Below are 25,393 nucleotides of genomic sequence, written 5' to 3' on the forward strand. Positions count from 1 at the left end.
CAGACCAGAAAACACAAAATATCTTCAACACGGACCTGTTCTCTGATCCAATTCACCTCACATCGCAAGCAGCTGTACCAGTACTAGTGGCACGGGAGCAGCAACAGAGAAGGTGAAAGCAGAGCCTGCTCTTGCTGAAGCCTCACCCACCAGTGGAAGTAAAGGAGATCAGATCATGGACACAGGTGTCTTAACACTGTAGGAAATGAACAGACATGCTGAAGAAAACATATATTCTGTAATTAGAGTATTACTGTTTTGCTGATGACTCTCCTTATGAGTGGGAGGCTAAAACCAGGCTGATTAGTTCTTATGTAGTCTACAGAAGCTTGCTGAGGACTGGGCAGAGCGCCACGCTTTTCAAACAGCTCCATCTCCAAGAAAGCAGTTGTTTGCAGCAGGTAACAGGCCTCCTCCTCCACCCAGCCCAGAATATTATGCACTAGTTATATAATCCACATTAACCTTTTACTACAACTTTCATGCTAGTAGTTTCAGCCACAATTGTTACTTTTAAAATCAGGAGGAGAGGCCAAAGCATTTATCTGCAGTAACAGTGAAACTAAAGCCAGCTCACTGCCCAGGTGCCTTGGGACGGATGGCAGGATTTACACTGAGGTGTCGGACCTGAACCCCTTCTGGAGCTTCGTCTTTCAAATCAGGGTTGGTTAAAACTATCCTATGTAATGCTGATCCAATGTTCTGAGAAGGCTAACGCCTACCTTTGCTGAGGAGTAGCTAGTTCAACCACACAGCTTCACAAGGCTTTCAAAAGAGGGAAACTCTCCTCTCAGTTTCTATTTAATTTCAACTGGAACACTTACTGTGATACAGCTTTCCTAGCTGCAAAGACAAACGACGTGGCTCCGATCGCCATGGACAGAGCCGACTCCTCCTTCTGCCACTAGAAACAAGGATGTGCTGCAGCTCCCTGAGATGGGCACAGCGACCCAGCTCTCTGCTGCTGGAGGGAGAAAGTTGTGTTCCTCCTTCCTCTTTCTGTGCTCTCGCTGCGAATTTGTACCAGAGCCGGTGCTAGCAGGATCTCCACCACCAACTGATACAGCTCGCTCATGCAACAGAAAACTAACCTGGCAAGAGTACAGCTTTCCCCTGGGTTAGTGATTTGAACCGGCTCGTTAAGCTGTACAGTCAGCACTACAGCCAACAGAAGGGATGGATGCACACCACACAACCAGCGGCAGGAGAAAGGGAAGGAGTAAGATGTCTGTCTCGAGAGCCACATACAGTTCTATCAGCTCAGAGGAAAACAGAGAAACAGACTGCTGCTGCTGGTATGCTGCGGTGTTACCACACACTGCCCTTTTTCACATCTTCCCTCCCTTGCTATTGCCCAGAATTTTCCTATCAGCACAAAAGAGAAAAATTTGGATGAGTTTCACGAAGAGGGGCAGGGGTCCTACTTCTATAGTAATGCCCCAGGCTTTTACTAAGAGAAAGCTCTCTGCAGTCTACAGAGCCTTAAATTTACAAACCCTGTGCATATTCCAAGGCACTTGGAGGAGCGGACAGGCACCAGCAGAGTTTGAGGCAGGGCCAGCTATACAGAGCCAGAGGAAGAGTCATCAGAGAAAGGCAAGAAAATGATGTTTCTCACCGATTATTCTACAGGGTATAGAAGATCAGCTGGATGGGAAGAGATTTCACATTCAGCCCTAGGAAAGGTGCAGGGGAAAACAAAATTGGATTGCTCTTTGAACAACAGTAGAGAACGAGAGAAGATTTAGGGTAGCATCTACCAGAAAAACACACGCAATACTGGAGCCGAAATGTGACAGGAGGTTGTACAGTCGCTAGAGAAATGATTAAGATCGCAGCAAGGCGCTGCAGAGGACAGAGACAGGAGGGTAGAAGATGGAAGAGACCAACAACAAAGCACGTGAGAACAGGACTGAGGAAGTGAGCACAACAGTTGTTAATGCACACAAGCAAATAGGTAGTGCAACAAACAGTATGTGGACATGGTACTAAAGTTTAGGAACAGTTGCTGCTCATGTTCATAGATGTACTCATCTAACACACACAAAAACTTAAACTTAGCTAAATGACCCAGTGCTGCAGCAAAAAGAACAGCATCCATGTGATCCAATTTGGTTATGAACACAGCAGTAATTTAAAAGCCTTATGCAGGCTGCATTTTCTCGTTTAGCAGCGCTGCTGTTCAGGCTGCCCCTATCTTCCTGCTCATTGCAGCCCCGTCCCTTCCCCTGATCGTGCTGGCACCACTACTGTGCAGCAAGCAGGGAAGGGAACGGGCCGGGTAAAATTAATCCAGCCCCCCAAGGCTCACTTCCTCAGCCAGTTTTACCACGTAGCGACCCAAACGTTTGTGACAAGGCAGTGGAGAAGACTGAACAAATCACCAGATGTGGAGGTGCTTAAGCCAATATTACTGTCCAAAAAATGTACGTGGAACCATGGTTTCGGTCTGTGAGGCAGTAGGCAAACTTCGGACATCCCTGGATTTCTCAGGCTACCCTACTGTACTGCTCCTTGTTCCCCAGGTGAGCCTCTGCTCAAGAAAAGAACCTGCTAAGTTTAGAAAGCTATCTCAAAAGGTTTCTGCCAGAAGAGGAAAACACAACCCAGACTTACAGTTCCTCCAAACTGGAGAGACAAGTTTTACAGATAAACCCCACTGACCAACCAAGCTGTCACTGGAACAACGCTTAGAGGATCAGAGAGAGATTTTTACACATCGCTTAAGCTCTCTCCTCCAAAAAGTGTGAAAACCTCAAGGGTAGACATCTTTGTTTCATTTTCCTGCCAGAAGGTAGCTTTAAAATAGTTCATTGTAAGGCTTTCTGCAGCTTTATCTAAAGTAGCTGGTGTTGTCTAGTCTGAGAGACCAAACCGACACGTAATGAAATCCAGAAGAGCAATTGGCAGGACTCTTATATCTTCGGAACTATTTTTACATCTTTCTCCTAATGGTCTCAGATTTATGATAAAGATCAGGTCTGAAAACACTCTCAAGAGAAAAGAGGTATGCTTATTATCTTAAGGGGTAAAAAAAATCCCCGTATTATGCATTTGGCTCACTGTGATACTACATAAAAAAAATCCATGTTGTTTTAAAATCACATGTATGTAAGTTCATATATATATATAAATAATTAAATAATATAAGTACTAATATAAGTAAATATATAAATAATCCAATAATATAAATAATTTACATGCATACATACAGGAACACACTTCCTTCAAACCCTTTACCCCCTCCCATTAGGAGGCTCTTCCACCACCTGCAGTTTTTTATTCCCTCCACTTCCCACAAGATTATCTAAACCTAGCGCTGCCAGAAAAAAAAGACAGCAGCAGCATGAAATGAGAAAATCCTCGTCTGTTTGCAAATGCTGTTTTACCTGGCAAACCTAAAAGAGCAACTAGACCCAGCCACATGTTCGTCTATCTCCTGCACAACAGCGCACAAGGCTGTTTCAGAAGCATGCAAGAATGGAAGGTGTTGTGCTTCTTCTCACTCACCTTTGTAACTGCAGCACTATCAAGCGACTCAAAAGCTTTGAAAAATAAACCAGGTGTCAGTGCCTTAATGCTGGCAGAAATGCAAAGAAAATCGCTAACCACAGTGGTCAGGTTCTTATAATCACCATGAAGTGTGACCACACGGACTGCAGATGAGGCAACACCATTTCTGATTTAGAGAAAAATCACAGCATTGCCACGAAACTTCAGCTGTACGCAGGCAGGGCAGCAGAGAGCTCCAGCCGAATTCAGCGGGGTTGTTTCTGTTGATGAGCGTTACTGTCATTTTCCATTAAACTAACTTTAGATTACATGCAGAACGCCAGCAAGGCCTTCTCGCTGCAAAAAAGCCTTGAGACCTGTGGCATGAGTAACTGATCTCCACTTGCTTACGGAGATCCTAAAATAGAGGTGAAGTGCGAATATCCCATTTGTTTCACAAGGGTGTCAACAGAAATTCCTCACGAGGGCCTTGTCTACTATCAAAATCTGCACCTACAGAGCTGTAGCTGCACATAGGCAAGAGGCTGTTCACTTCTTACCGCAGAGGAACGCAGTAAGATGAACTACTACAGAATATTTTATATTTGATATCAGGTCCAGCAATAGCTACACGGGTGCAAACTTCCAGGACACGGACAGATTGATGACTTAACAGTCTAAATTAGATGTTTCTAAATTTTCTTGATCGACAGATCACTCTCCCCTTTCAAACCGTTTTTTTTTCCACCCAGGAAAGTAAGCACGCTTATCACCAAAGCTGGGGGAAGAGGGGAATAATATAAATCAGATACAGACAACTTGTGGCAGATCCAGATATAAAGCTGGGAGTACTCATTTTAATATTTATGCTCTATCAATGGAATTAAAAATTATTATACTCTTCTTTTCTACATTTAAATATTTGATTTTAGGTCACCTGGAAGTGATGCTTAGCAAACACAAAACCACTTGCCTGCTCCCTTTTCCCTCTGATCCGTGAGGATACAAAGCTCATGAGGAAATGCAGGTGTATGTGTTAGAAAACATGGATCATACAGTCCTTTACGCTATTATGAAACAGAATGTTTTGGGGATAAATAAGGTGTTGTGTCTCTAAAGCTACAGAAAAACGACATGCAAGGATTTAATGACACGTTTCTGTATTTAAAAAGTGCATATTTTAGCGAACCGAGAATGAATGAAATACACCAGCCACTACGCTTTGTTTAATCGCTATCAACAGCTACGTTGCTCCGTGAAGTCCACAGGCGTCTATCAATCAATTACAACTTTAGAAACCCTCTTTGCGTGTTGGCATTACGGAGAGTGATGTAGAGTACCTTTGGCCTTCATTTCAAAAAAAGTGAGGGACAGAAAAGAGCAATTCACGCAGAATGGAGAGGCCTATCTACACGCAGGAATCACCGCTATTCATCTTGAATAAAAACTTATTTTGGTGGCTTATACTTTAATGTGAAAAACTACATTTGCTGATAATGGGGAATTCCTGTATTTCAAAAAGGAGTGCTTGGTGGTTACAACAGCTTTGAGAAGGGTTCTCCGGTACTCCTAAATACGTCTCTGGTCCTTTATTTAATAGGCAGGAAATTTGTTTCTAACCCCAGAAAAAAATGTTGTTTTTTTTTTTTTTGTAACAGGTGTTGCTTCAGAAGCATTTCAGTATTTAAGAGAGAGAGTTAAAAAAAAAAATAGGTTAAAAAAAAAAAAGGATGTTTTTGGGGAAAAAAAGTCGTATGACCTAAAAAAGACCAAAAAATCCGTGTATGTATTCGAGAGGTGTAAGCACCTGCGGCCGAAAGCACCTTTGAGGAGAGATGCGGTTGCCACGTCATTTGCGCTCGTTGCTGCCCGAAAGCCGCGGCCCCCCGGGCTGGGCGCGGGGGTGCCGCCCGGGGCAGGCAGGTCTGTGCGCCGGCGGCAGGGCGCGGAGCCGGCCCCGCAGCTGCGGCCCCCGGAGGCCGGGTCCGGCCGGCGCGGCGTGGACGGGCGGCGTGCGCTGACATCCGCGCAGGGGTCACATACTGCTGGCCGGGCGGCGCCGGGACGGAGCCTGCGGAGAGCTGCGGCGAGCCGAGCCCCGCCGCCGCGGCCGGGGCCGGGGCCGGGGCCGAGCCGAGCCGAGCGCCGCCGCTGGCTGCCGCCGGAGCGGCCTCCGCCCGGCCGTGTCGGCCGGCGGCGGGGCCGTCTCCCATCCGCCATTATCCTTTGTTCGCGGCGGGGCCGGTGCGGGGCTCGGCTCCATCTTTAGCGCGGGCGCCCCTCCCGCGGGCGCTGCGGGGCCGGGCCCCCGCGTCCGTGCTGCCGGCCGCGGGGCCCCGCCGGGCTGCGGCTCCTTCCCTCCCCCCCGCCCCTGCTCGCTGGGCGCCGTCCTCCTCTTACCGGTTACCAGGCTGCTCCGTCACTGCTTTCGTTCGCGCCCGGGCTCTCGCCGCAGTTTTATTCTCTCCCCCACGTAACACACCGCGTCAAACTACACCTCCGCCGCGTCACTCGCGCACACACAGGCGCTCCCAGCCCGGCGACAGGCAGGCAGCGGCCGACTGAGGAGCGCCAGCCAGGGAGCGAGCGCCGAGCGCGCCGCGGCCCGCACGGAAACCGCCGAGCGCTCACGGAAACCGCCGAGCGCGCGGCGGGCGGCGGGAACGGCCGAGCGCGCCGCCGGCCCCCGCGGAAAGAGCCGAGCGGCCGCGGAAACGAACGAAGCGCCCCGGAGGGGGAGGCGGAAAGAGCCGAGCGGCCGCGGGAAGGCGCGAACGGCGCTTCCGCCCCGGGCGCCCGGCGCGCAGCGGCGCCGCGGGGCGCGGAAACCCGCGGGCGGGAGGGGAGGGGGGGGGCGGCCGCACCGCCCCAAGCGGGAGCACGGCGGCGGCGCGGGGACCCCCCCGCGCCTCACGGCGCCCGGCCCCGGGGCCCGGCCCGCCCCGCCGGCTGCCCCCCGGCACAAAATGGCGGCGGGCCGGGGGCGCACACGGGGCCGGGGGCTGCGGGGCCCGGCCCCAAGGGGGAACGAAGCGGTGGGGCAGCGCCGGGCCCCCGAGGCTGCTGGCGCCCAGCGGAGCCGGCGCAGGGCGTTGTGGCCCCTCGGGGCGGGACACGCGAGGGCTTTGTAGGCACCGGGTGGGCGGAGGTCTGCGGGGGCCTCTCCGGGAGCCGGGGGGCGAGGCCGTGCTGGGAAGGGTCCCGAGGAGTCCGTGACACCCGGAGCGGCAGGGGCTGCCTGGGGCACCGCCAGCGCGGCCTGCTCGGCGTTAGGGGAGCAGCGCGGGCGCCCCTCATCCCCCCGCGGGGTGGAACAACTTCGGCAACAACTCCTAAAGCCCCCCCCCCCCCCCCCCCCCGGCTCTGCAGAAAGCGCTTCGTGTTCCGCAGAGCCTCCAGATGGCACTGCGCGACAACGTTTGGGGCTGCGCTTCTGCGAGCGGCTGGCCTGGCACACGCTGTCCCCGCCAGGCACCGCTGCGCGGCCGCGGCTGTCGCGCACCGACGCCGCCCTGCCACCGCTGCCGGTGCCCCGCCTTACGGGGCTCCCGTCCGCTCGGGTTCTCTCAGGAAGGCTGAACGGATTTTACTCAGATACATAAACGCATCAAAAATTAAAAGAGATGCTGCAATTGCAGGTTTACTGTCTGATTGTTTTTGTTGATTACAATCGTTCTAAAGTGGGCTGAAATAAACCACATTTGACATACTTAAAAAAGGCAGTTCAAGTTAGGCAGATGGCATGTTGTTTTACTGATGGCACAAAATATGTCTTGGGCCACATCTTATTTTCCACTTCTGTTGTGCTTTTCCCCTCTGACCTGTCTGCAAGCAGGAGCTCCAAGGTTGTGAGCGCCTATGCGAGGAAGTATCAATAATGAGCAGAGCAAATGTAGTCATCTGAGTGTCTCCTGTTTGATTCATGCTTTTCTTTAACTGTTTTCCCATCAATTCTTTCCTCTTTGTGTTCATGTTCGTGTTGCATCAGCTTCCTTTGCTCCCCCAGTGACCAGCATCACGCATGTTGTCTACACATGCCCGTTTCCCAGAACTGCCTTGCTCACCCTGGAGCAGCAAGCCTGAAGGATCATGGCAGTAAGTCCTTAAGAGAATAAACTCCAGTCCTCAAGGGAATAAACTCCAGTCCTCGAAAGGCAACTGAAAGGCACTAAGCAGACTTAAGTGAGCGGCTCCCACCAGCAACATGGGCTGCACGCTCAGCCGGAGCAGCGGGAGCGCTGCTGATGGGACCAGATCACAGCTGGTCCCCGAGCTACGCAGGCAGGCAGCTCCTTGCGTGGCTCTGATCCTGCTGCCCATTTAAGGCCAGGCCGATCCTCTGGCATCCCGCTGCCCCCCCCCAGCCCTGCGCTCACACGCAGCTCTCAGCTGCGCTCTCAGTCTCTGTCAGCTCATCCCTGCGTTTGCAAAGGGCAAAGTGCAGGGGTGGCTGCTCCAGACGGCGTAGGCTCCCCGTGTAACACGCAGCCGAAGAGTGCAATTTATCTCAAACTAGAACAGATGCCTCAGATAGGTCAGATGCCTGGAGTCATTTGAGATTGCACCAATGTTATGTTTCTGTGGTATCTTCATCTCTTGCCCACGGCCGAGGCTAAGACCATATGTGGAGCCGAGCTGGCTTCAGCCCGGACTCACACCGGTGCAGTGGCAGGGCTGGGTGAATATCTCGTGTGCAGCTGCTCTGAAACCTTCAGGCAGCAGTTTTGCATGTTCCTCTTTACTTTCCGGGGTTTTTGGTTTTTGCCTCTCACCAGATCTGAGCAAAATCAGGACACTAAGCAAAACTGGAACTTCTTTGGAAGTGGGAGTAAAAGTCTGAGCCTAAACAAAACCCTTCCCTCACTGGCATCCATGCATTCCTTTCACTGTGGCCTCATGGGGAATTTGAATAAAATGGGACAGTAATGATGTGCCAATTACCCACAAAATCCAAGAGGGAGAGATTGACATGGGGAGCAAACTGGGATGCTCAGCAGTTTTCCTCTTCATCAGCAAAACTTTGCTCGATGATGAGTGAAACCCAGCCAGATTAATTACTTTTTTTTACGTTTAAGCCTCGGGGGCAAATGAATTAGCACTGCAGCTGCCAGGCAGATTATCCTGGGCAGCGGGCTCCTTGAACATGGCATTGCAGGTTGACTGCCCGTGGCCCAGGGCCTGTAGAGGCTCATGGGTGACACAGACCCGGCAGGGCTGGCACCTGGCTGTAAGGTGCAGCAGAGCCACAGCGAGCAGAGCCGCTCAGAGCAGTCAAGGCTACCGATGCTGTTCACACACAAGACAACACTTACTGTGGAAACAGAGATGCGTGCATTTTCAGCCTTCTGGTCTACACACTGCTGTGAAGAGAGCAACACTAAGTATTTTCTACAGTACACAGTCATCTCCATGACTGATTTATAACAAAATAGTCTTTCGGCATCAAATCCTCACCGCTAATTCCTATAGGACCAGTGTGGTCTGGCAGTACAGGGGCAGAGAGAGGGTGTTTGGTACAAGTATGGCCTAACGTACAGCACAAGTATTGCTGGGGAGGCAGGGAGGCAGAACGTGCTCCAGGGCTTTGCAGCCACATTCGCTAATGGATATTCTCCCAAGGAAAGAGACAAAAGGAGAGTGTTTGCAAATAATGAATGTGGAGGGGGGCAGATGTTACATTAGGTGGTTAGCAAAGTGCCCAGCACATTTCAGTGTAACGGGTATCGCATTGCACTTTCCATTCGACGCAAATGTTGCAGCTGATTTCAAAGCAGATGCAGGGGAAGGCAGGGGGTGCCACCATGCCCCTGTGATGGACACGGCCATTCAGGAGCACTGATCCGATGACGAGTTTTGGGGCAGAAAATGAAGTTAATAAAGAGGTGCTATTCTGAAACCCAAGCAAAGACATGTCAGTCCTCCATTTCGGCCTCTGCGTCTGAGATGGATGGAGGCTTAGCTTCCAACTCCCATACAGAGCAGTCTTCTATCATTTTATAGCCTCTCAGGACCAGCTAAAACTGCTTACTCATCAGGATAAGGACAAAGCCCTACAGGTTTAGTATCTGCCAGGGAGCACAAGATTCACTGGACTCCCTGAGCACTTTATTACAGAAGTAGGTCTAAATTCACAGTTACCTCAGAACAAAGTAACCAAAAATAGAAATGGTTTTTTAACATCATCCCACTTAAAGTTAATGAACTGCAGCTCAGGTCTGCCCTCCCTGCTCTTGGACATTCATCATTGCTAAAAGTAATAAATCTTCCAGGCCAAATACAGGCTTTACAAGCAGGTAGATTGCATGCTCAATTAGCCCAGGGAAATTGTTCGCTTGGCTTAAACCCTGCCGTTTGAAACACGGAGTCCTGCCGCCGCGTCGGTCATATTCCTCCCACAGATGGAGCAGCCCAGGAGGGGAAATCCCGCGTACCCAGCCAGGGACACGTTGCTCCTTGCTGTGCCTCACAGGCTGCTCCAGCAGGACTCGTCCGCTCTGGTGGCAGCCTGTCCCCGAGCCGAGCGTGGTGCCAGGGGGAGAGGTGCGGGGTGCGTGCTATGCATCCCCCAGGCAGCACAGGGCAGGTCTCCAGCAGCCAGGGCCCTGGGTCGTGCAGTTCAGGTACAGATGTTGCCCCGCTCTTTATCCAAATATTATGTTGCATTCCCCCACCGAGTCCCCTTTCTACTAAGCTACGTCCTTTGCCCCCCAACTCAAAGCCACTCGGTGATGTATCAAAGGTGGGATTTTGCCTGGGTGCAGCAGTGCGGGTGCAGGTTCGCACCGTGCCGCTGTTCTTGCCTTGGGATTGACAGATAAACGGCCCCGCAACAGCTTGGTTATCACTGTCATTGCACCTGACAGCAACTCCCTTGTGCCAGGTGTCAGCAAAACCGAGGGCTGAATATCTAAAGGTCACGGGGGCTCTGAAGAGCATCTCGTGTTTTCAAGTGACGGACTGTCACACGGAAGGAAGAGCTAAAATGAATTGCTGACCAGCGCGGGGCTTAGAAATGCTGCAAACACATCCTCACACTCCAAACCACGGTGACATTTTTCTTGTCTATTAAGCTCTTTTATCACATATTTCATGGCTTGTGGGCATACTCAAAACCCTTCTGTTGCTTAAAGAACCAGAAAAACTGATGAACGATATTGGCAGTGCTTACTGAAGAACCAGGCATGGCAAACGTGAGGAGGACGGGTCTGCAGCTGGTACCCCGTGTGCTGCGATGTGCTTCGGGGTGAGGAAACACCAGCCCGAGGCGAGGGAGAGGAGCTGGGGCTGCCTGGGAAGCTGCCTGGACAGGAGCTTTTCCTTCCCCACAGGAACAGGATTTTATCTGCCACACAGGGAGGAAAAAACTGTCGGAGGAGGCCTGGTGGAAGTCAAAGCTGAAATGAAAAAGCACACCAAATCTACTGACTGCTGTTGGACTGAAATGGGGAGGAGGGGTGGAAATTTTCATGGAATAATTCTTGGAAACATCTGCTGATTTTTGGCCAGCTTTGGCCCTGAGTGCCTGCATTTTAACCTAAAGTTGGCTGCTGGGGGCTATTGCTCTGCTGGTAAACGCCGCATTTCTATCGGCACAGCCTGCTGGCTTTGAGTCAGCTCCTATCATATAGAAAACATTATTTAGAGTGACTTTCACACTTTCAAAAAATAAATCTTACACCTCCCTAGCTGTCTTTCTGCCATGCGAGAAGCTAGCAAACACTCATCTGGTGAATAATTTTGGTGGTGGCAGGAAGACGGGAGCCTGCGTGTGTGGTGTTTGGTTTCGGGATCGCTATCTCACCGTCTTGCTTTAATTTAACAAATGTCTGTGTATGTTGAGCTGCTCCAGTTTTTAGCATGTCCATTCACTATAAAGTCAGGTCGCCGGAGCTGGGAAGGAGTGGGAGGTTGTTGGGAAATGAAATACCAGTAGGAACACTCAAAGGGTAGTGCAGGTCGATCCGAAGCAAAACAGGCAAAAACCAGGGTGGGTGGAAGAGCAGGGGAATAATTACCATTGTCTTCCTTAGTTTCCCATTACAAGCATGTGCTATCTATTTTAATGTAGCTGCACGAGGGAACCACGTTTCCTTTCACACATGCCAGGGCTCTGGTCTGTCTCTCAGCCTGTAGTATCCAAACAACAAATTGGGCTCCCAGCTGGGCTGTGTTTACCAGCTCAAAAGGAACTGAATTTCTCTTCCAGCCAGAAGGAAAGCATTGTCTGACAACACAAACTGAGATCAACACGCTCTCTCAAACTCCCTGCAAGTGGGCAATCTTAAGCATCTGGGTGTCCAGGTGCCGAAGCAGCTCTGCAGGCTTTGACTGTGCCCTGCAACTGGTGGCACATCCCCATTGTCCCTCACCCATCCCTGTTGTCCATCCCCATCCTCGTCATCCATCCCCATCCCCATCGTCCATCACCGTTCCCATCGCCTGTCCCATCGGCAGCCTCCAGCAACACCTTTTAGGCCACCACCTTCTGCACAACCAGCTATGCTGTGACCTCTGCCCGGATGCACTGCTTTGAGTGAGGATGGCTCTGAGCTGATCTGAATCGCAATTTAAACAGGCTTGGTTTAAATAACGAGGCTTAGCCTTTTCTTGTATTTGTTCTTGCTTATTGTCTTTCAGGTCGATTCTCATGGACTGCTAACTATTAAAACGTGGTGATTTGTACAACACTTCTACTAACCTTGCTATTATGTGTAGGTGAGAATGAGATACTGTATCTAATCACAAGTATTTATTTATCCAATTACATAACATATTTACTTGTGTGGCTATATAACATATAATTTAATTTGTTCTATTAAAATAGTGAGCTTTCCTTACTAGATTTGTGTCAAACCATCCGAACATAAATTGGAATTCAAATAAAAAAATCACATTACTTTAAAGTATTCTTATTTAACTATTGATAAAATAGCTCAAATGGGCACTGTGTAAATGACAGTAAAATTGGCGTTTACAACAGACCTATTAGACAGAGGGGAATTGGACTGAGAAAAACAAATTGATTTTTTTTTCTACACCGTGCTTGATGTAAAAACTGCGCATACAGAAGGGATCTGCTGATTTAGAAAATCCTAATCGAGGGACAAATGCTTGCTTTCTTCCTCCCACCTCTCCGTTTGGGGGTGATCTCCGGGAGTCTGTGGGGGCACAACTTGTGGTTGCTCCCGGCGAGCTGCTGCGAGGGCTGGGGAAATGGCCGGGACCTGGGACCATCTGTGTGAAAATCCATATGAGAAAGCAGTGCCCGAAGACCAGCTCTTCAAGCACGACTTGATTACAATGCATCCTTTATTTTTTGGAAGGCTGCAGCTCCTGCAGCTGTGGCAACACACGTTCCCCCCCTGGTGCACTGCTCCCCCTAGCCATGAGGCGCCTGGAGCTGGCCAAGCAGAGGGCAGCTTTTGGGGCTCCGTGGGCGAGTGAGGCTGTGCCCGGCCGACGAGATGATGTGAGCTTTGCTGGTGTATAAAAGGCCGGTTCTGCCACACACCGGGAATAAAACCAAAGGGGCTGATGCTCAGCTGGTGGAAAACGTCGGTCTATTGACTTCAGATCTCTTTGTCAAGATAACTATTGATTACCCCTCTTCCTTCTCCCTTAACTGGTCAAATTTGATATAAATGAGCTGCCATGCAGAGCTATGGACAAAAGGATATTATATGATAGGGAAAAGCCAAAGCCAAGCATTTGGCTGAGTTTAGGCTGCTCTGTGCCTTTCCAAGCACGCTAAAATTGACAGCATTATCTCTGTGTGAGCGCTAGCACTTTTGGAAGGCTAATGGTGTCAAAACGGGAAAGGAAAATGAGAACAGGTTTGGGAAGACAGCAGAGCATTATCCCCAGACCAGAAGATTTGCGGTTTAATTTGAATAGCTTCAGGTTAGAAAGACAGGCTGGAGGGGAGGTTATGCTGAGAACGGAATCCTTTTGCCCGCTCCCCTCTACAGGATGAGATTAAGGAGGGCAGCAGCAAGGAAGCTGGTTGAGAGCACCACGCAGAGTCCTGAGGTTCGTTACTGGAGAATATTTGCTCACCTCTGTTTAGCACTGGGGTGTGGGCCATCTCCAGCCCTCTGTCCACCAGACCAGCCTCTGTCTGCCCAATATATGTAGCTTGTGGCAGCATAGCAAGCAAATAAAAAACATTGCAAGGGTCTGTGGCAACAGTTAGGTTTCACTCATGGATGCTTTTACTGGAGAGGGAGCAAATCTGACAGTGTCTACCCAGACATCTTGCTGAAAATTGGAGTTTCTTCTGTGAAACACATCCGGATGAATCTTGACTTTTGTGAAATGGAAGTGGAGCAGGTGCTTTGTGGCTTGCAAAGCCACAGCCAGGTTTGGCCCCCTGCTGATATCTCCCACCAAGGTTCTCATGGTTGGCAGCAGGCCCCGAGTTAAAGCAGGTCTTGTGCTCCTGAGTGCCGAATTTCAGCCTCTAATTCTCTGGGGTTGCCTTCAGAGCCACTTCCATCATGGCTACAGCATCAACTACAGCATGTCAAACTGCTGGAACTGGTGGAATAAATATCCCAGAGCTGCTTTTGGCTTCAGGAAGACGTAGCAAGGCTTGGCAGCCCTTACGATTACTGTGATTTGTTGGGAACAGGAGGGATCGTGAGCTACATAGCGAGAAAACACTGCAGCACGGTCCCATTTCAGTGCCAGATTTTCATGGGTTGACTGACACAAACATCTCAGCCAGGCAGAAGAGCAAGAGCCACAGAAACCCAAGAACGCAGGAGGAAGCACAATGCTGCAGCATGAACTCCTGTTTCTGTAAGCACGGCACGAGGTGTGTCAGGGCACTCCAGCCCCAGCCCAGGTGGAACAACCTCGGGTTAAAGAGCTGCAGCTTCCCCTGCAGACCTGCTCCTGTTGCAGGAGGGCAGGAGAGGGCTGGAGAGATGGAGCCGTGCAGAGGGTGAGCGCTGTGCCTGGGAAAGGGCTGCTCCCCCCAGCACAGGACAGCTTCTGAGAGAGCAGGATTTTTCCTAGTTTTTATTTTTCCTTGTAAATCTTCCAAAACAAGAACTTATGTGCAGCCCAAGTGGAAAGTCCTGAGGTGGCGGCTGGCAAAAAAGAGATATAATGACTGTGTATGGTTAATGACAGATCGTACATAACCGGTGGTGTCAGCTGGAGGTCTTCAGCAGACTCGATCTCGAAATGGTAGCTGCCACCCGTTATCTGCAATGAAACAAATGGAAATACCTTTGTGTCTTTGCCTGATGCCTTTTTTATGTCTCAGATCTGGAGATTTTCCTTATTCCTGTGAAGCAGACAGCGCTGACAAAAAGGAAACCACTTGCAGCTGACCTGTGAACTGGCTCACGTCGAGGGTGCAGCCTGGGTGCCCCTGGGATGCTTTTCAGGGGTTGCTCCAGACTTGGTGTGCCGTCAAAATGGGTGAAACCCTAAAGACAAAGACAAACTCCTCTACCTCTTCCTCCTTCCTTACTGCCTGTGCTGGCAGTGTGGTCCCAAGGGGACAGTGCTGCCCCGACGTGCTGCTTCAGCCAAATGCTGGCAGCAGCAGTGCTGTAACCGTGGTCAGACCAGCTTATCGCTGTCCCTTTATCTGCCTTCCATCATGGGCCTTACACACCTAGGTCTGTGCTCACAAAGAAAAGAGTAATTTCTTGCTGTGTGTTTTCCCTTATGCAGTCCGTGGAGTCACATAAACAGAGCATTTTCTGACCGAGTCAGGGAAAAAGATGCAGTTCAGACCGATCCAGATCGTTCTGGCTGATACAGACCTTCACGGCTTTGATTTATCTCACCCTTTCTAAAAATAATCCATCTATATCCACTGCGACAACAAAAAAATCTGTTTTGAAGAAAAATCAGCAGATTTTGATGCTTTCCCATTTGCTCTGTCACCGTGAGTGCTGGATAGGAGTCATAAAAACACCTCAGGACTCTCAACACTCACTTCTTGGTGCTGATTTGGGAGCAGTGCCCATCTGGCACAGGTCCCTGGTCCCTGGAAAGGCGCTGGGTACTCTCCCCGCTGCAGCCAGGATGGGGTCCGGCTGCGGGAGGTTTTGGGGTTGGGGGATACCCCAGCACGGCTGTTCCACGGCTCGTGCATTATCAGGGCAGAGCTGAAGATGGCAGCAGGAATTTGGTTTCATTCCACCGCCTTGTGTCTCCTTAGGAAACGTGGCTGGGCGAGGAGGCTGCTGCAGAGCACAGATGGGGCCAAGTGTTTCAGGATGAACACGTGGAGCAAGCACCAGTCCTGCTTGCTGCGGACTGAGGCTGGGGAGGGGGCACCGCCAGCAGCACTGGGTGCTGGGGTTGTGCCTGCTGTCAAAGGCATCACGAAGCCTGCCCGTGACCGGGCACGGGGTGAGGAGGATGCCTGGTGCTCCGCCAAGCACACAGCTGCCAGCACTTTGCTCTCGAGCCAACGAGAGAGGGGCCAAGGAAGGCAGCGGGAACTTTATTCTGCATCTTAATTTATAGATGTTTCCTTAAGCCTCTCACAGACCTCATCTGTTTGAGAAATCAGGTTCATATGTCATCTGTAATGTCTCCTTCCAGACAAATAGCACCACAGCATCTGCAATTTCCATACGTGTGTTGCACTTTGAAGACAGAGATACATGGGACACTTCAGTGTAGCTTGCTTTTAAGTGCCTTAGGATTTGCCTCATCAACATAAAGGTCTGTTTACCGTTCAGCGTGCGCTGGTATTAGTTTGGAGTTGCTCAGATGCATCAAAGGCAGAAGAGCCCTTTGCTCCGGGAAGCTGCTGTCAGTTGATGCATTGCCCGGGTCCTAATTCAGAAGGCAAAAATTGAGAGGAGGACTCAAAAAAAAAAGAAAAAGAAGAAAAAAAAAAGCAACCCCATAAACTTTACATAATTTCCTGAGTTTCATTCATTTTGCTGTAATTTTACACATGTCTTCGCATTAAGTGCTTATATTGTCAGAGGACCACTCAGGATAAGTAATGTCACTCAGTGAGTCACAAATGGAAGCCACGTCGGCTGGCATTGCAAAATGGATCTATAACTGGCTTTTTGTCCCTCGATTTGAAATGATCTAATTCGATTTCTATGATTTATGGTGAGGAGGACGATACTCACTGTCCTCCTGCTCCCTCCGTGCACCCTGACTCCATTTCTTCCCCTTTTCTGAATATTCAGAGTTTTGGGAGTAATTAGTCTCTGGAAGGAGACTGAACGTATTTCTTGCCTAAACTGGTCTGTATACCAATAAATGGAAGAGGGTATTTTTTTCTCCTGCCCTTGCTGACAGCCTGAAATAGCAAGTATCACTCATGCCAGTCCCGAATTCGGAGATCATAGTGAAACTGCATTTATAAGAAAAACAAGTGAGGCATTTGGGGTGAATTATGGAGACCCACAAGAATTTACCGCCGTAACAGGGAGCTGCTGGTTTTGGTGGCTGTGCCCGGGTGCCAGCGCTGCTGTGTGAAAGCCTCCTTGCTGCACGAGCCACCCTTGCGTGGGTCTAGCACAACATCTCCTGTGCCTGGGGGTTCCCATGGGGTTGAGCAGGCTTTGGGTCAAAGTTGCGATGTATAAAAACAAACCATCTATACAACCTCACAAGCTACTGCTTGGGCAAGGAAAGAATCAGGGTTTTATGATATGATTTAGCCAAAAAGAGATGTTGCATCTCAGCATCAAACAGATTAACACTCGGATAGCTGTGCACAGACAGCACGTGGCCAACACGTTGATCTTTGTGGACGTAGTTTCTTCATGTCACTGCAGTCTGCAGTCCTCTCCCATGCCCACACCGGTTACTGCACCCTTCCATCCCTTTAAGCACGGCTGTAAGCACCCTGTTGACTTTGTGAGCCAGGACGCATGAGAAGAAAAAGCACCTGTGCTCTGTTCCCCTAAAATTTGGGCAACATGTACTGCTGGCCATCGGAGGTGGCAGGATGCACCCCGGTGGGTCGCTCTGGCTTCCTGGCACCCTCCTCCCCTTCTGCTTCTGGAGCTCAGGTCATGAATAAATGTATTAACCACATGATAGTCTTAAGCAAACATTTATCTTGCAGAGCAATGGCCGCTGCTACAGGCTGTGGGGATGGATGCTTAGGAAAACAAGTCCATTGGAGCGCGGCGCTGGAAATGAGGACGTCCTCACAATAATTTTTTCTTTGGGTTAACAGTTTCCAAATAAGCAGGTGAAATGGCCTGAGGTGATTAAAGCAATAGAGAAGATTAGTTTTGTTACATATAATCACCTTTGCTTCTCTTTTATGCATGGAGCGATTTTCTCAGCAGGATATGTTATCTATTTTAGCGAATGCTTGACTTTTTTTTTTTAAATGTAAATCAGGTTTTTAATCTTTTTGTGTCAATTTGATCGACTGTAATAGCAATTCTGCTTGGTAGTAGTTCCCCCCTCCCCCAAGCACTTCTGTGCATTTAATTGCCTTAATTGTTCTAATTTGAATAAATCTGGGATCACACCTCGGCTTCTCAAAACTTGCCGAGGACCCGAGGTGTGGGTGCGGGTCCAGGCCTCCCTGTGCCAGCTGTGATGGGCAAGGGCCTCCTGTGCCCACCCTGCCCAGGAGCCCACGCCGAGTATCCCAAAGTCCCACACGGCCACCACTATGGCCTCATTGCGGCAGAAGGCTTGGGTTAAGGTTTTATCTCCACTGTTTTACTCCTGCTCCTACCAGGAGCAGACACCTCTTCCTCCTCGCTGTTGCCGTTTTCTCAAAGAGGTGAGGTTTTGGGTTAAAAGGAAGTGACTCTCAAAATCTACATGTGCTTTTTTTTTTGACATTTGCAACTTTTTCTACTGATCGACCCAGTGCTGGAGCGCTCGCCTCTGCAGGGCTTTCTCTCTCTGCACAGCAGCAACGACCTTTCCCAGCAGAGCTCAGCTCTGCCATCCTCTGCTCTCTCCTCATTTTGGGGATGGATGTGGCTGCCCATGAGCCGACATTCCTGTCTGACCCCCTGTGCTGCTTGGGGCCATTGGAGCTGCAGACCCTGATCTGCCACGCAGCTTTAGATTAAAGCCTGAAAGAAGGGAAGGTGCAATTTGGCATCCTCACGTGCTTCACCGGTGAGCCAAAAGAAGAGGAAATTGCCATTAACTTTCTTGCTGGGAACCTGAGAGGTGCAAGCAAACGTCCCCAGTAACATATTTATTTTGCGATGACCACTGATCACTTTTCTGTAGAGAGCTAAAAACATTAAGGAAGATTCTGCAGCATCAGGGGACCAACATTCGGGTAGCGGCCCTGCTGATACCCCGCGGCACAACCTGGGCGCTGGGGTTTGCCGTGGATCGGCAGCCTCCAGCAGGAGCGGCAGAGTCCCCGACCACCTCCCTTGGCTGCTTTTATAGGAAAGTTAAGTCCCAGTGTTATTGGGAAATAAAGAAGGAAAGTGCTAGATCATTATCGGGGAGGAAAAAAGGTTATAGTAAAAAAGGAATTAAGAGAAAAAATAACAAGTTGACCATTATTAGGAAGGGAGATGCAAAGAGATAAGGGACGGGGGGGGGGAACAAACATCTCGTACAGTATATTAGACTTCAGTGCGGATGTAAGTATAAAATGCTCCACAAGTCCTGTAATTGAGAAAATCCATCAAATGTCCTGACAGCTGTTCCAGCATTTCCAGAAGCGATAAAACTTGAATTTATTTCACTTCTGGAAAGGGGGCAGTATCACCTTCTGGCGGCTTTAATGAAATGCCATAAAATTCGAGGAAAAACTGTGCAGTAAAGTAATAAAAAAGGGCGGTCGGCCGCGGATTGTTTGCTGAAGCGCTGTCGGAGGGGAACGTGGTGTCCCCGCTTCCCACAGCACCGAACCCGCTGACCCCAGGGGGATTTTTCACACCCTGGCCCTGATCCCCATGTCTGGTGCCCCAGTGTCCCCAGTGCCAGTGGTGACCGGCTGTCCCAGAGGGTTTCTTCCAGGCAAGAGTCCCACAGCACAGAGGGAGCCCTTTGCAAAATGTCAAAAAAATTGCAAAATGCCTCCCCGCGCGCAGTAGCTGCTAGGCAGTGAGCTTGTTTTTCTATTTAATTTGTTAATTGAAATTAAATTTGTATTACAGCATTTAACTTATTTGAAGACTCCTGGACACTGTAATTTAGACCTAATTTGTTGGCAGAAGAGCACACCTTTTGCATTTATTTTTCTTTTTGGCTCGCCGTCATCTCTCCCATAATTGCTGGAACGGTTTCCTTCCACTGCCTAAATTTGTGTCGATGCCGCGGGCACCCTGGGATCCAGCGCTGCCACCCCCAGCTGCCAAGCACTGTGGGCCTGGGCAATGTGTTCAAGCAGGAACAGGAGAAGTCAAAACAGCTGAGGGGGATGGAGCTGTGCTGGTGATGCCACACCGGCGGGCACCTCTTGGACGCACAGGGGGAAAGGGCCCATGAAATAACCCGGGGGCAGCGGGGGTAGCTGGCACAGCTCTCTCCTGCGGCATCCCAGCATCTGCCAGGCTGCTCCTCTCTGCCCACAGAGAGCACCCAGAGACGTTCCAGGACTTTAAATAGGAATTATTAGAGTATCAGGAAGGGGGATTTCCCGAGACTTTGGTGACTGCACATCAGGAGCTGATATTGAAATACCCATTGACCTGCCCAGGGGCAGCGCTAACCCTTGGCCGCGGGGGACACGCCGCTCCCGCACGCCTGCGGGAAGGACCCTCCCGACTGACCCCGAGTCCAGCTTTCTGCGTGCACGTTCCCATGGCAACCAGGCTGCAAAGATTAAATATTTAAAAATATGGAAGTGCTGCTGGCGTGCGAGGCAAATGCAAGTGTGGGCCGTGCTCGTGCTGAAGCCCCAGGGCCGCACCGTGCCCCATGTGCCCGCAGCGAGGAGGTGCCCGCGTGCCGTGCCGGGTGGGGATGGGTCTGCAGGGGGGTCGCAGGGTTTGCAGCCTCCCCTCCCCAGCCCCGCCAGACGCTTCTCTTTCCCCAGGCTCTTTATTCCCCCCTTTTTGCTTCCCATGTCATCCGGAGACGACAACGCGGCCCCAGCCGAGCCGAGAGGAGAGGCAAGGTTTGTCCCAGGCTGGGAGCGGCGGGGCTCTGGCTCCAGAGGCCGCATCCAGCACTGCCAAACCCTCCAGAGACCTTGAACCAGAAACCCAGTAATGAAACGCTCGTGACAGTGCTTCCGCCAGCACTGATGTTCTGCTCCGTGTTCCCGCTGGGAAACACACGGTCTTTGCTCTCCCATCAAGTAAGGGTGCCACAGGGCAGGGATTAGGGATTAGAGATTAGGGATTAGGGTAGGACACCACTCAGTGTCTGGGGGACATATCCTGGTTAGTGCTGCGGTGCCAGTGGGGACACCAAAGCAGGCATGTGCAGAGAGGTACAGGTGGCCCCTCTAGACACAAAGGAAGTTTAATGGGACCAAAACTTCAGCTCATCTCTCTGGAAAAGAGATATCTCATCTCTGAAATCACTGAGAAGTTACAAAAGTTGAGTTTTTAATAGCACCCACCACACCTATATCCACGTTTAACATTTCAGCCTTGTCTCTAAGGTAAGGAGAAGTGGTGCTCATTAGAACCTTTCTTCTAATTAGCTGCTGCAAACAGATTTTCTTTTATAAATGACTGAATGTAAAGTTATTTGTGTACCTAATTTCTTTTTTATGTTACATTTATTTTTAAGTGTAATTCACTAAGGCTTAACATTTGTAATTCTTGCAGGGGCATTACAACGAACGATGCACATTTATTACAACCCCTTAAATTGCCGCATTTTATTTCCATATGCTTTTAAATTGCTATTGAGCTTGTTTTGTGCTCTTCCCACCGTTAAAGCGTATTTTTTTATTGTACATAAATGGTAAATAATTGATACCTGCCATCTGGCGCTAATCATCCTGCCAGCCCCGTGTCTCCACCCTGTCCCTTTATTCCTTGCTATGTCTCCCCCATCAGCTCTTCCCCTTTCTTCCCCAGCCAGTTTTCTGCAGCGCCCCGGCTCCCCGGCGGCTTTCGAAGCGATGCCCCCGGGCACACTCGGCTCGTCCCCATGCCCAAGCGCCCATCCCGGCCGGTCCCATCACCCAGGGGCCAGGAGACCCCCCTGCAGGAGACGCTTGCCCCCAGGCACCACGGGGCTTTGCAGCGCAGCCCCTGTCTCGTTACTTTAAAATTGATGGTATCGTTGCCAGCATTTTCTACTGTGTTAGCAGCAGTGTGTACAGATCTGCATGAGATATGAACACCGAACTGCAGAGCTGGCTTTCTTGCAGTGTAGACTGTGCTGGAGGAAAGCAGCCACACATTCTGGTATTTAATGGCAGCAAACCCCAAGTCTTGGTGGCTCCGCAGGGAAGCAGTAAAGCAGAAGCCCCAGTGACAAGATGATGTGACCACTGCCTGCTCTGCCAAGGAACAAAATGAAGTCCCTCTGACTTCCTACATTGCTAAGGGGTGAGCTACAAGGGTTATGCACACTAAAAAAAAATGCAAAGTGTCTAATTGCCATATTGACATAGGAAAACCCTATGTCTGACTGGAGCTAAAGTGTGGCTTGGATGAGCAAAGCAACCTCTTGCTCTTAGCCTGAATTACATCTTTCCAGAAAACAAAACAAAAAAAACCCACCAAACCTTCAGAGGCAAATTCTTGGGATGGAGAATTTCTGTCTAAATGGTTAAAAGTTGAGCAACGCTGTGAGTGACCAAAAGCAAGATTTTATAATGGGAAATGCCAGGGAAAAACAGTAGCCAGAATTATTACCAGCCTAGCCCATAATAACAGCTTGTGCTGTGCAGAAATGTAACCAGCCATGCTGAGCTAATTGTTGGTAAAGCCCCAGAAGCTGCAATTAGCCCCGGCAGGACTCCACGCGCGGGTGGGACAAGGCAGGCACCTCCTGCGCGGGGGAGCTGGATGTGGCCAAGGGTGCAGGACGCTTCAGGGCCCCTCGGGGCACGCAGGCGCTTCATTGAGGTTGGTATAAGAGAGACGGTGTTTCAGCCCTGCCCTTCTTTCCCACATTTTCGGCAGTCTTGCTTCACCGGGGGACCGAACGGTCAGTAATTAAAGCAGGGGAGGAAGATCTCGTGAAGTGTCCCCTCGCCGCCCGATGCGTTAGCTACGTTCAGTCCCGGCTTCCCGCTGCCCCCGAGGCTCGGCAGCTTGCTCGCCGTGTGGTGCTGCCCAATCTCACCGCCAAACAGAGGAGCGTGGCAAAGTGCATCAGCCCAGAGCGTGCCCGCGCTCCCAGCCACAGGGTCATGTCCAGGGACTTCTTCCTGGGCTGGTGCAGGCCTCCGAAGCACTTAGCTAAATGGCGGCTGCTTCTTCGGGGGAATTTCTTTAGAGAAAAAATCCTGTACCGGAGCCAGGCACCACCAACGTGTGATTGATAGCAAGTGGTGGGGTCTGCAGGCAGCAGCAGGGGGGGAGAAACGCTCTTTCACTCCCACACGTTTTTGGCACAAGCACTGGCAGCTCTTTCGAAGCTTTTCCTGAAAGCTGGCTGTCTTGCAGGATTAAAAAATAATGCTGTGTCAACAGATGTGCCCGCACTGAGCAGGTGAAGCAGCAGTGAGACAGGGAGTGAGTGAGAGCTGCAAGGAGCCGGGGCAGAGCAGAAATTAAAAGCTGTTGCCACCCAGTCATCCTTGGGCACGTAGAAGGGAAGGGAAGAGCTGTTGCGAGCTTGCTTGGGGTCCTTTCCCCCGGGTTTTCCTGCCAGAGATGATCTCTTTTTCCTTTTCCCATTCTGGAGATTAATTGGATAAAGAAGAGCTGAGAGCAGAAAAACACCCACCCCAAAAGCAAGAGGGTTTCCGTGCTCTGGGCAGCCTTCCCCATCCCTGCTTGTCCTTGTCCCCATGCCTGCCCACCCACCCACCCACCCCTGCAGCCCCCGCATCCCGGTGGGACACGGGGATCGGCAGAGGAGGTGGCACCAGCACCACCACCAAGCCCAGCTGCTCGGCCGGGGTGGCCACTGCCCGCCCCGCGCTTCCTCGCGCCGCCGTGCCCGCGTCTGACGGGCTCGTTAGCGGTGACTGACGTTTCGGGGGTTTTCAGGGCACTTCGGGGGAAGCGCAGAGAGTGGGAAGAGGAATATGTTGACAACTTTTTCACATAAGCCTTTCCAGCCCCCTCATTTTTCAGTCAGCTGTGGAACGAGTCCAAATATCTGGGATTTTAATGAAATTAAAAGCAGTCGGACCCAAAACCCTTTGAAAAACGCCAGAAAATCCACAAACGGCCATTTCCCTCCCATCCTGCCCCCAAACCACATGGGACGGGTGGCCTAGAGCACCCGGGGGTGGCACGGTGTGGCTGCCCTGTCCTCGCCCCCATCCCCACGCCGCCAGGAGTGTGGGGTTTGGGGTGAGCATCTCCCCCTCCTCCGCAGCCGGCTGCCAGGTCCTGCGGGAAGGGCGTTGAGTCCAAAGGGACTCAAGAAGATTCGCCACAGGGAAATAAAGCTCTTTGTATTAATAAATAGCTAAAAATGGTAAGCTACAGGGAACAACGTCGGGACAAAGGCCCAGGAGGAACCGTTCTCCTCTCCTCTGAGCCGCGAGGCCCGGGCGCTCCCACCCGCAGTGCGTATCTACCCCTCAGCTCCGGGCTCCCGTTGGCTTTAGGGCACGGGCAGACTGACAGCTAGCTCGCCTGGACCTTCACAAAGGACACATCCAGCAACAGCTATTTATCTATTTTAGCTTGATTGAACTGAAGAAAGCCATTTATGTGAGGCACGCTACAGAGGTGCAGCTGAAGGCAGTTGCGAGTTGCTGCTGGATATGGGTACAGCAGCGCTCACACGTGCAACTTCCACCTCCGCTCCTCAAAGCCTCTCAGCCCTTGCACTAGTCTAAGCATCGCTGCTGGTGGCAGCTCTGGCATTATCTGATGTACGATGCAAACCGGTGCGCAGTAAATACCTAACGAGCACACTGGATTTGCCTTGGAAACGGCAACCAAAATCACCTGCGTGGCTGGGAGTCACTCTTACATTGTCACTGCCGCGGCTGCTCACGCTGCGCAGAGCTGGCACGTCCCCGCTTCCGAAAGGCATTCTTATTTCGTGCTAACGCTGCAAAGGTGCAATCCAGACACAGCTGGAGCTCTGCCTCGTACGAGATATTCAAATCTCAGCCTGCGAATACATACAGCCTGTATTTTCCCTGGGTGTCCTGCTTAGCCTTTAGGCTTCCCGGGTTTTGAATTGACTCTGCCTTGAGAGTGGGAGTTTTAAGAGAGAAATAGCAGGCTGAAAGCAAAAGAGCAGGCTGCGCTGACTAACCATTTGATTTCAGGAGAATGTGAGGAGTACCGAGGGGAGAAAGCAAAGCCTCTGCTTTGTGAGCTGAGCATCAGCAGCCAGCAGCAGCGCACACTTAACATGGATCCCAATACCTACCACCCTCAATTTAAGATTATTAATGTTCCTTAACCTAAACGAGAATGGATGGGAGGATTTTCCCCCAGCACAGATTACTCAGTCAGGAGAAAACCAAAATTCAGCAGAAATCCTCTTAGTCGTTTCTATTGGGGTGAGATTTTCACATCTGAATCTCAGCTGCCAATTTGCACGGATAATCTCAGATTAGTTTTAGTCTGTGGTTTATTTTTTTGTTTTGCTGCTTTCCCCCCTGCCTAAGTAAGCGCACTTTTGCAGTCACAAAGGCGAAGAACAGCTCTTTTGGAGAACGGCTGCGACATCTAAATAACAATGATAGCAAAGTCCATCTAAACATGAGCAGCTCGGCGCTTCTGCCCCCCCTCCATCACTATGCATTATTCATAACAGGACCAAATGTGTCCGCTCCCTGGGCAATTACCGGGAGAACGTACTCAAAGACATGTGCGAGTGCCTCGTAGTGAAACGAGCTGTGCAAGCACCGGTTCTT

At 50.7% G+C, this 25,393-nt stretch overlaps 1 protein-coding gene across 3 annotated transcripts in view; it reads right to left on the reverse strand.

Moving 5' to 3' along the window:
- Nucleotides 1-6,031, reverse strand: part of CREB1 (cAMP responsive element binding protein 1) — a 39,688-nt gene extending 33,657 nt beyond the window's left edge. For 2 of the 3 annotated variants that reach the window (XM_080600498.1, XM_080600499.1), the window contains exon 1: nucleotides 5,893-6,030. The gene's annotated coding sequence lies outside the window, so the exon portion shown is untranslated. Of the gene's footprint in view, nucleotides 1-5,892 lie in introns of all 3 variants that reach the window. The other variant, XM_080600500.1, reaches the window with a different exon arrangement.
- Nucleotides 6,032-25,393: the final 19,362 nt, after the last annotated feature.

The sequence above is a fragment of the Anser brachyrhynchus genome (assembly GCF_964034855.1).
Source record: "Anser brachyrhynchus genome assembly, chromosome: 7".
Lineage (NCBI taxonomy): Eukaryota > Metazoa > Chordata > Aves > Anseriformes > Anatidae > Anser > Anser brachyrhynchus.